General features: G+C 38.9%; 1 long non-coding RNA gene across 1 annotated transcript; it reads right to left on the reverse strand.

Annotated features, from left to right (window-relative positions):
• Positions 1 to 1544: 1544 nt before the first annotated feature.
• LOC128089223 (uncharacterized) lies at positions 1545 to 5668 on the reverse strand. The gene is made up of 2 exons (XR_008210458.1): positions 5451 to 5668; positions 1545 to 1974 (listed from the first exon to the last, which is right to left on the reverse strand). It is a non-coding gene; the product is annotated as an uncharacterized LOC128089223 (long non-coding RNA).
• Positions 5669 to 10795: the final 5127 nt, after the last annotated feature.

Consider the following 10795-nt stretch of genomic DNA (forward strand, 5'->3'; position numbering starts at 1 on the left):
ATAACCTTTATCTAAGCTCAATGAAATTCTATACCTAAAACAGCCTTCTCTTCACTTTATCTTTCAACACTCCCAGTGATGCTGGCAGCTCCCAGGGATGGGAGCAGTCTTCATTAAGGAAGCGACATGCTTCGCAAGTGCCACCAGGCAGGCTGCCGGGACTGAGCACATCCCAGAGCCAGCCAGGTTTGCGATCTCTACTTGGGACTGCCTTGACTGTAAAGATGTAATCTCACTCATTCGACAAGGGGAGGGCACATAAACTGATGTTGGTAATGAATTAAACCATCCCAGGGAAGAAAAAGTGTAGGCAATCTCAGGTATACACTGAGGACACCAGGCAGAGTCTATCGGCTCTAAGAACTGCCTGTAGCTGCTTCCTCCCTCAGCAAGAGGCAGAAGGTATCAACCAGAAAAATACCGAGTCAGATGGCCTTCAGAAGGTGGTGATGTGTCCGCTCCCTAAAGATGCTGGAGGTTTGGTAGAGCTGTGACCCTGTGGGCATGTTTTTCATGGAGTCGACCATATTAGTGAACATGCCACTTCTAATTGACCTGAGGAAGGCCAGCACAAATTCCTCACATTTCTCAGAGGTTCTCAGATGATATTTTGTGGTAAACCGTTGAAAGCAGTAGGGCAACTTGATCACAAACAGTTTGTTTTAGCCATATGCATAGAGATGCAAGGGCAAAGGTCATTCAACTAGCTCAGGTTCGATACTGCACAAGTTGCTGAGATTGAAACTGTGAGTCTATCCTTAGGTGTGGGGGAACACTGGCACAAACACACAAAGCAGCGTAGGTTTTCTGTATGTCAAGAGTAAAATACAAAACTTGAAAGGTACCCTACCTTAATAGCTTAATGAATGATGACAGTAGAGCCCTTCAGCTTGTGATGGGCAAGCTCCTTGCTGGCCAGGCAGGCCCTGCATACACTGAGGCTATCGAGGAAACCTACCCATATGCATGGCTCAGGTATAATGTTACTGAACAACATGTACAGCATTTTTTGCCTGTAAAAGTCAGAACAACAGAATTAATTATGGGGCAAGTGTTGTGCATGGCTTATGTTTCCTGGTGATATTTGCATTGGCAATGCTGTTTGGAATCCAGAGTGTTTCAGTCAGAGCGTTTACCCTTCCACCTATAAAAAAAAGTAGCCATTAGATTGGTTTCCAGTGAAGGCGGAATATGGTATTTTACAGTCCAACATTTTTAAACAGCTTTCTCCTTATTTATTTTTTTCTTTCCCATTTTCTTTAAGCAATTTCCCCTTAGTTTATTTTTCTTTTCCTGAACTTTCCTTTCATATACTTTTTTCCACTGCATACTTTCGTTAAAGCTTCATTTATTTCTGTGCATTTCAATTTGCTTTCCTGACCTGAGGCATTATAATATGCTCTTGTCAAAACTTGTAGTGTTGCCTATATAATTGTTCACATAAAGATTATCTGCCTTTATATTATTTTATTTTTTATTCCATTTGAAATAATTAGATAACTGCAAGTTTCATTAGATTAACAACAGAAAGATGAGTGAGCCACTGAATTTTGAAAGTGATGTATTTAACATTTGTTTTCCATACTATTTCTCAGTTACAGCTGTTTTTTATTCTAATGACAAAACCACAGCTATCATTCCTTTTCAGTCTGAGTGATAATTACTGAAGGAACAGGAAAAAGAAACAGCAGTTGTTATCAGCAGGTATTTCAAATTCCTAACAAGAGATCTGGAAACACTTCCCCCATTTTAGAATTTGTTATTGTAGTGATGAACAGAGAGTAACTGACATGTCAGCCTTTCTCCATTCAGAATACGTGAAATGCATGATTTTACAACGTCAGATAAGCTGTTGTGTTGATGAATATAAAGCTGACATCTTCATTTTTTCTAGCATTCCAAGCACCTTTCTTTCCAGGCAGCAATATTACCCCGACATCTTCAGACTGGCTCCTGAGATGACCATCTTCCATCCTGTAAAAGTAAATCCATCCTGTAAAAGTAAAGCCTTTATGAGTTGCCTAATGGATATTAAGGCATTCCAGTGGTGATACAATAAAAATGTTACTAATTAATATTCTGTGATGAATGCTAGGATTTCCATACTAATTATAACAAAATAATAGGTTTCTGGGCCTTAGAATTGCTCCTGTGATATGAGCTCCATTCTGTATCCCTTGGGGTTTCATTAGACAAGACACACATTCAGTGCTGCACATTCTACAATCTTTTCAAAGACCTTTTTTCTTGCTCAAGGGAGAAAAAAAGTGCTTTCAGTATGTCATGGTTTGAAGAAATTATTTGAAAGCATTTGTTAAAAGCTCTTCAGATTTTAGTAAGTTGTATATGAAATGTTATGAAAAACACACACATGAGGACAGCTCCAAAAGTAATGCCTCCCATATTATGATGTATGACATCAGATATGGATGTTGGTTGTATGGCAGTAGAACCTGAACCTTCCCACCAATAACCTGTTCCATTTTGTTGCCATGACATATGACAGCAGAGGAACAGTCTGACAAAAAGGCATCTGACATGGAAGTGCATATAGAGCAATGGCGTGTCACTGAATTCCTCCATGTGGAAAAAAATGACACCCACTGACATTCATCCATACTTGCTGAACATTTATGGAGACCTAAGAGTGGATACAAGCACAGTGAGATGGTGGGTAGTGCATTCAGCAGTGGTGATATCAACAGTGGGTTACACCTGTGGTTGCAGGCTGATACAAGTGAGGTCTGCAGGCTTTTCTTCATCACTGATGAAAATGCATGGCTAGTGGTAGTGACTGCATTGACAAATAGTGTTTTGCAGCTGACAATTTCCTCTATTAAATATCATAATTGTGCTCTTTGTTGTAGTCTCCATAGAAAAAAAAACTAGGAGGTATTACTTTCAGAGCAACCTATTTACATGAGACACTGCTGAACCTTGTTAACATACTTTCTGTAAAATGGCTTAAAACCCCAAAACTGAATTCTGTAAGTATTCTGTCCACCACTGAACCACGTGACAGAAGTAACATTTAAAATTTGCTGAGTGGGCTTTCACCTTTCAGTTAATGCTATCAGGTTCATCACTGTATCCCTGTGAGTCCTGTGTACCATTCCTTGCCCCACGTCTTTCGTTTTACTTCAGTTGGGCTGGTCCCAAGTGACACTCATTGATTTGATACTCTCTCTTCACAAATGTTTTATTTCTGTTTGTTATTACTTATTGTTAGGTACTGCTGCTATTGCAGTCTTATGACAGAAAATATTGATTGGCTTTGCTTGAACACCCTCTGTTCCCTGCGTAAAGTTTATTTGCAATGGTGTGTGAGGGGAATTATTTGATTAAGTACTGATACAAGCACTTCAGTTTACATTAGAAGTAAGTTACTGAGAAGGAGAAAACAACAAATGTTTGCTCACTCTGCATACAGTTCCTACAAAACTAGCCTTGCAGCTCCTACAAAAGCTGATTTTTCCTTATGTTTTATAGCAAACTCGCACTCACCGCCAATCCTCAACTGAACAGTTACACATACAAGGCAAAAATGTTTGGGTTGTGGCCCTAACTTCTGCCAGGGATGTGCACAGTATTTCCTACGAATCAGAAACATAAAAGAAGAATGAAGTGTATGCTCCCTCCAACAATTCTGCCAAACTACGTAATTAGCATGAAGACTGAATGGGGATCCCTAATAACTAAACTGACCCTCCTGAAGGAAGAAAAACAAAACAAAACATTGTTGAGAAGGAGAGGAAGGGCAGAAGCTGTTTGTAATTTTTTTTAAAGTAAATTAGTGAGCAATGTAGGGTGAGCTGAATTACAGCCTAATGCCTCAGTGTGAACCACTTCTAATTCCTAAGTATTGCATTTTTTGTTCACCTTAGGGGAACTTGGAATGCTCTTGGGCATGATTTCCCTTGATTAATGAAGTCTTGGAAAAGAAACTGTGCTCCTTGGACTGTATCCTCTGCTGCAACGTAATTAGGCTAAGTGGTGCATTGAATTTACAGTGAGCATTTTGACAGTCCAAAAAAAATGAATCAGTCATTCTGCACTAGCTCAGTTTCTAGACGAGTGGGAAAACATGCAATCTGTTTACACGAATATGGGAATATATGCCTACACACTGTCCACGTGTTACAAGAAACATCATGGACTTCATTTTCCAAGGCCCTCTTCTAAAACACTGAATGAATTTCATTCGGGAAAATGATTTTTGAAGATGTGGTCCTGGTAGGTCTCTAAAGCTTCTCATTATGAAATCTACAATGTGATGAATTTTTCTGACTATTTCTCTCCAGATTATATAATTTTCTCTGCTTTACCCAAATCCCTTTATTAAGTAAACCTGAGAAGAGGGATTTATAAAACTAATTCTTACAATAACCCATGAGAATCAGATGCCACCCTCCCATGGCACAAAACATGAAGTGCAGCTGCCTTCTTGTGTTAGTTCCATCCCTGTACTGCTACAGGGAATTCAAGACTGTCTTGTGTCTATTTCACTGCGAGCAGAATGGAGCAGTTTTATGACCAGTCATCTACCCCTTAGGTTATCTGCCACAGTAACTTCAAGGGATATGACCAAGGAGAGATCTATTTATCCCCAGTACAGCTGGATTTTGCATCTCATTCATGTTTATGTGACAGATTGCAATAGTTCTTGGGAAAAGACATGGGGTAATTTTAAACTATCAAAATAACTGGCAAAGTTGCCAACAAATTAAGGATACTGCTGCTTACGTACCCAGGCAGCCAACATAGCTGTAATGCTGCTAGCCTCAGTTTTGTTGCGGAGTTGTAGTGTACATGACTTCATCTGGAGCACCACATCAGGTGTATTTTCAGTAAAGAGAAAAAATACTGCACTATAAAATGTATGTTTATGAATGTGTATTTCGAATTTGCTGTGCCTACATGGCAGCATGCTGTGTGCTGGTAAGGTAGCAGGGGAATTATTTACCCACTGCTTGATTACAGAAGTCTGTGTAAATACACATACATCTGACACAGCTTGAGTTGTAGGATTAAGTTAATACCATAATGACTAATGTTTACAAAAAACAAAGCTGTTTTATTTTTTTCTCTCTGCTGAATACGAAACCTAGAAATCTGTTGCATGCTTCAGCTCATGGTATTATAGTTAAACTGTCAACACGAAGCATATTTTCCAGAGATGAGAACATGAAGGCAGCTGTAAAATATACTAGACAACATTTTATGTAATATTGGTGTGTTCCCTCATGCAGAATGCAGCTGCTTTTCTCTATCACCTGTGCAACTAAAGACCTCATTAACACTGGTCCAATTTGAAAGTAAAAAAAAAAAAGCAAGCCCAAAACTCAAGAATTTGATGTGTTGGTGTATAATCAATGGATATCAAGATGTTACAATCACAACATAAAAAAAGTAGACAATGATAACAAAAGAGAATAAAACGGAAGGCTTACCCTTAGGCTGGGCTCACCACAAAACACCAAGAGAGGCAATCTCCAGATGAGATCCTTCCCCACTGGTAGCCAGCTCTTAAATAGGTCTAGGAGGGCTGGAGCCTGGCTTCACCCCTTCCGGCAGCACAGCTGAATTGCCTTCACCTGTGCTCCTCTGGCTGACTCATGGCTCGCCTCAGGTGATCAATCAGAGGTTCAGGCTGTGACTCAGCAGTTCCCATACAGTTGGTCTTTTTCAAAACTCAGTCAAGCAAGGCTGAGATATAAATCATTCATAAGCTTAAGCAAAGTTGGGCTCAAGGCTTTTTAGGGGTCTTGTTTGGAGTTTCACCTGGTCAGGACTTTGCAGTGTAATGCAGTCACAAGTATACTGAACCAGGTCTAAGAATGTATTTTCTATCCACCTGTTCTGGTGAAATAACACAAATACTGTTGATATTAGTGAAATCTCTGAAATACTACGATGTAGTCAGCAGCAAATCCAGGACAGCCTTCAACACTATTTACTTGTACATTTCATTTGCGATGTATTTTCCTTATGGAGTAGGCTGGCCCTTTACGCAGTTCCTTTTTCAACATTCATAGTGAGTTTGGCCTGAAATACAAATCCTTTAAGCTTTGGTATTTAAATTTTACTTAGCAGGTGGAAACAAAACAAAGCAAACAAAAAACAGAGAAAAAAAAAATTGATACAATTTTCCTGCATTCTAATATACCATTCTAACAACAACAAATCAAAAGCAAGCATTCTAGTATTTTTTCATTGACTTAATATTAAGGAAGAGTATCTAAGGTACTATTATCCAGCAATATACAGGATTTTCATCTCTTTCACAGCTTTCCTTATGGGAACTGATCTATACTTCTGCTCTTCTTATCAAAGGCTGAAGCTGGCAACACTGTGGGTGGGAGAGATAAGACTCATTACATCATCTCTGCCACTTAACAGATAATGAATGTTGCACCAAGCAGTAATAATGGGAGACGGGGATGGAGGGGAGGACAACTGCACTAGTCTTCCATTCTCAGAAAACCTAGACCAAACTCACCAAATTCAGAACTTCATTTTGTTTGCACTGAGCCCCGAAGTGTCTCCTGAAAAATGTAATTTTCCAAGATACTTATTTTAAACTTTATCTGAGTATTTCCCCTTGAAAAAGACTTAGAGATTTTCAACTCAATTCATGTAGAAGGCTGAAGTTAATATTTTGATAATACATCTTTCACAGGAAAAGTAGAAAAATGTATAAATCCCTGTGAAATGTCTCCCATAGCCCTCTCAGCTGTGTGGATACACAGCTCATTTAACAGTTCTCACTGCACCTCACTGTCACGACAAAAATAAAAATATTAAAAGAAAATGAGCTACTCATATACTAAGACCTTTCATTATTTTTATTATTTAAAAAAAAAAAAAAAAAAAAAAGAAGCCTAATGTTGAGGTACTCAATGCCTTTGACCTACCAATTTCCCCGATGAAGAAAATGAATCTTAGCCATCTGTTTTTAGTTATCTGGCACAAGTACGTATTTCTTGTAGTTTAATCTTTGATTAAGCTGGGAAGGGAAATGAATAATTTAATTGAATTGCATTTCCATTTGGAAGATTTATTTGCAAGATTAGAAGTTTCCTACTCTCCCATATCACAAATAGAAATGAATCCATGCCCTTAGTCTACTCCTTTGTGGATGGCTTGCCTACATTATGAACGATGCACACAATCTAATACCACTGATGGCACTACATTAGCAAAAGGATCAGGGTTGGAAAAGCTTAGAGAGCAAAATGTACTCAGAGCTGCATGAGATACTCAAAGATAACTTACTTGCTTTTAGTTCAGTCTGGCTCTATCTTTGCGTGACTCCTCTTTTTCAAGCTCACTGAATTTTTTGCTACATTCAAGAAAGCAGAAAATTTGCTCTTCATCTTCTGACAATTCTAAAGCTGCTGGAAGGCTGCAGAGCTGTCTCAAGTAACCAAGGATACATTAAAAATTCTAGTTATGTCAAAACACTCCCAATAAAATAAATTGTTTGACATTTTGCTAAAAATAGTGCTGATACATATATATATACATTTAATGTAACTGTATTTACTCACTGTTGCTTCAAGGCAATTGAAAATCATCTCTAGACCATGTCTAAACCTTTAAGCACTAAATCTTTTTCTTCCTCATAGCACATTACAGAAGAATTTATCTGGAAAAACTCCAAATCATTCAAATGCATGCTATTTCCTCAGCTTTTAGGGCAAGAACAGCAGAGTATTGTTTTAATCTATCCAGGTAACACAGTTATGCAACTTCAGATTTTATGAAACTAAATTCCTTCCAACTGAAAGTACAATTTAATTAAACTTAGAAGAGGGCTGATAACATTAATCAAGGGTACACGAAAATTATTCATTTGTCCTTGTTTCCTAAGTAATAACTCAGATGAACAGATGAAGAATGCCACCTACAGTTAAGGTCAGGAATCTTTGCCTCTCTGGGGTACCTGTTCTGGGTTTCTAAATCGTGGCTAGAAAAAGAACAAACAGTTGCTAAGCCAAAAATTCTGCATCATACAGAGCAGGGTAATTAAGGTGCTGTTACTGCAAAAAAATACAAGACAATACAATACACGCACACAAAAAAGAACTTTCTGACTGCAACTGTCCTGTAAGCACAGGAATTTATTACTCCCTTCAAAAGAATATGCAGCTTTTTCTGTGAGCATGTACGATATTTTTAAAAACCCCATGTCCTGGGCCCCAGACTGGCCACATGGAAATTTACAGTAGAAAGAATAAACAGTTGAAATACCAAGAAATGTAAGACAGTCCTTTCTACCATTATGCTACAATGCAGTGAAAGTAATCTAAACCGAATACTATGTTAGTATGCTGGTAGCCAGAGAATTATCAAGGTGCCTTAATGCAAAGCATCTCACTATCTTGAGACACTTTGCAATAGTGATGATTGTTGAGTGTACAGCTTTGGATGTCGATCAGGATATTGGAATTAGAAACAGGAAACACTGTGTTTGAATGAGATCTAGAGGAGTCTACTCATCTCTGTCATCTTTCAAGATGAGCTCAAGGTGGGACAACTGTCTATTTTAACTTCATTCTTCAATCACAACTGTGTCTGATTCTGACTTCTTGACCTTCTTACATGATCACTTTCAGCTCTTTGTGGCTCTGCTTTGCTTTTCAGGCGGAATGACGTGTATGCTACTTTTAAAAGAGGAATCACGCAATGTGTATCCAACAGTGTGCTCTGGACAAATTAACACAATTTGAAATTTTAGTCTGTATGGTATTTTCTAGCCTTTGGCAGCAAAACCCTTCTAGGAACAGCCTGCAAATATAATACATTCTTAAATGTTAAAGCTGACCAAACTGAGTTCATTGCACATTATTAAGGTGACTGAACTTGTGATATACATTAGCACCAGACTGATGCTGCCTTTCTGAAACAGCTGATGTTAATGAGAGGGCAATTTCACTTTCCAGGTAGCCTGGAAGTCTTTTTCAAATTTCATAGAAAACTGACTTCTTAGCAGTTTCCAGCTCAACCTTGAAATGCTGCCCTCCAAGAACGTCCCAATGGACCACTGTTCACCAAGATCATCCCTGCCTGAGGCTGTGGGGGACTCAATGAAATCCAGAATACTGATGGTGGCTCAGACATTGACTTCCTGACCTGGCTTGAGCAATATGGCTTACTTCTCTCTTACTCTAAAACAGAGGTAATGCTTGCTCTGAGAACACTGTGAGGTTTCAAGTTTATAAAGTGATATGCCTAGGGATGAGGAAGTGTTAATGTAATGATTTAGCAGACTTGCCTATAATCCATAAGATTCCTTGAAACTAAATCTGTTCCAAATGATGAAAATAAGATATAGTGCAAAAAGATTGTAAAGAAACAGTAGAAATTTTTGGGATCATTGATACTTCTTTTTAAGAGAGGGTCTCCAATGACTTGTGTTGCGTGCAACAGCCCTTTGCAAATGCTTTCATTGCAGTCAGGCAGCCAGTGCAAAGCAAAAGCTTCCTGTTTTGTTTTGAAAGGCTGGCTTTGAGTAATCTGGGTGTTACTAAACCATCTCTTTTCTTTTGCAAGTCTTTACGAGACAACTCAGCAGATACTGCAATGATATTACACAGCAGGCAGCTCTCTCAGTCTTATTGTGAAATTTTTTTCTTTGAAACTCCAATTTCTGGAGTTTTTGAATGAAGTCTCTTTCTTTTTTGTTTACCACAACAGATAAACTCATATCAGCTTTAATGTCTCTACGGGAAAGCTGGAAAGAACAGGAATGGCTTCAAGAGCAAGGGCAAACAGAGCCTTGTATGTGTTTTGTGTTTTGACAACAAAATACTTCTGAGCAGAGCCTGTACAAACAGCAATCCTAAACATCCTTAAATCCTAAAGCTGATTTGACTATCAATTCTACAGAGATATTAGGAAAAGCCTTGTGTTTGCATTTGCTCTCTTCAAAGCACAAAGGAACAGGATGGGGCGAGTACAACGAGGAAAGGAAGTAAGCTTGTGTTGGAAATCGTGGGCACTTCGTGCTGGCTGGCATCCACTAGCAGGTACAAGAATCTACTGGCTTCCAAGTTGGAGGTGGATCAACAGCTCTGCCTTGCAAAACTTTTTTTTTTTTTCTTCCCCCTCACAGTTCTGTACAGCAGTTACATTCAAGATCAGGCCCCACATCTTTATGATTTCACTGAATTTCACAGAAGGTTGCCAGCCACGACATTCCCCTAGGCTTGTGTGGCTTCTGTTTCCTTTCACACAAAAATCGAGAAGAAAGAAAGTAACATCAGCTAAGTGTTCAGCATTTCCTGTCTAAAAAGACAGCTGCTGGTTTGTCTGTGACCTTGCCCCTTCATAGGCAAGGTCATTTCCTTCCTCAAAACGCCAACACCACTAACATCTGCTTGCACGAGACGCTCTCTGTAGGAGCTGTGGGCTGTCAATGGGTGCAGTGAATGAGTTGTGCTCTTCTTGGAAGCCGCAGGAGAAGAACATTTCCTACTGAGCTGTCAGCAGGGCTATACATGTGTAATCTTGATAAGAAGTGAGTCATACTTCAATAGACAATTATAATGCCAAGGCATCAGGATTTCCCCTCTTTTTAGTTCCTTTAACAGGTTTTCTATAATGCAAAATTTATGTCTTGTTTTAAGCAGGGCAAGAATTCTAGGGAAAGGTAGCAGCATCTCTGGGACTTTCTTGTCTCATTTCAAGCCAAAAGCAAAACAACCACGCTTTGGAATTCAGTATAAGAACAGATACTAAAGATTCATCTGTGGTTCTTGAGAAGGAGAGAGAGATGAGGCTTTCCGAAATG

This window comes from Tympanuchus pallidicinctus, unplaced genomic scaffold (genome assembly GCF_026119805.1).
Source record: "Tympanuchus pallidicinctus isolate F22 unplaced genomic scaffold, pur_lepc_1.0 scaffold1, whole genome shotgun sequence".
Classification (NCBI taxonomy): Eukaryota; Metazoa; Chordata; class Aves; order Galliformes; family Phasianidae; genus Tympanuchus; species Tympanuchus pallidicinctus.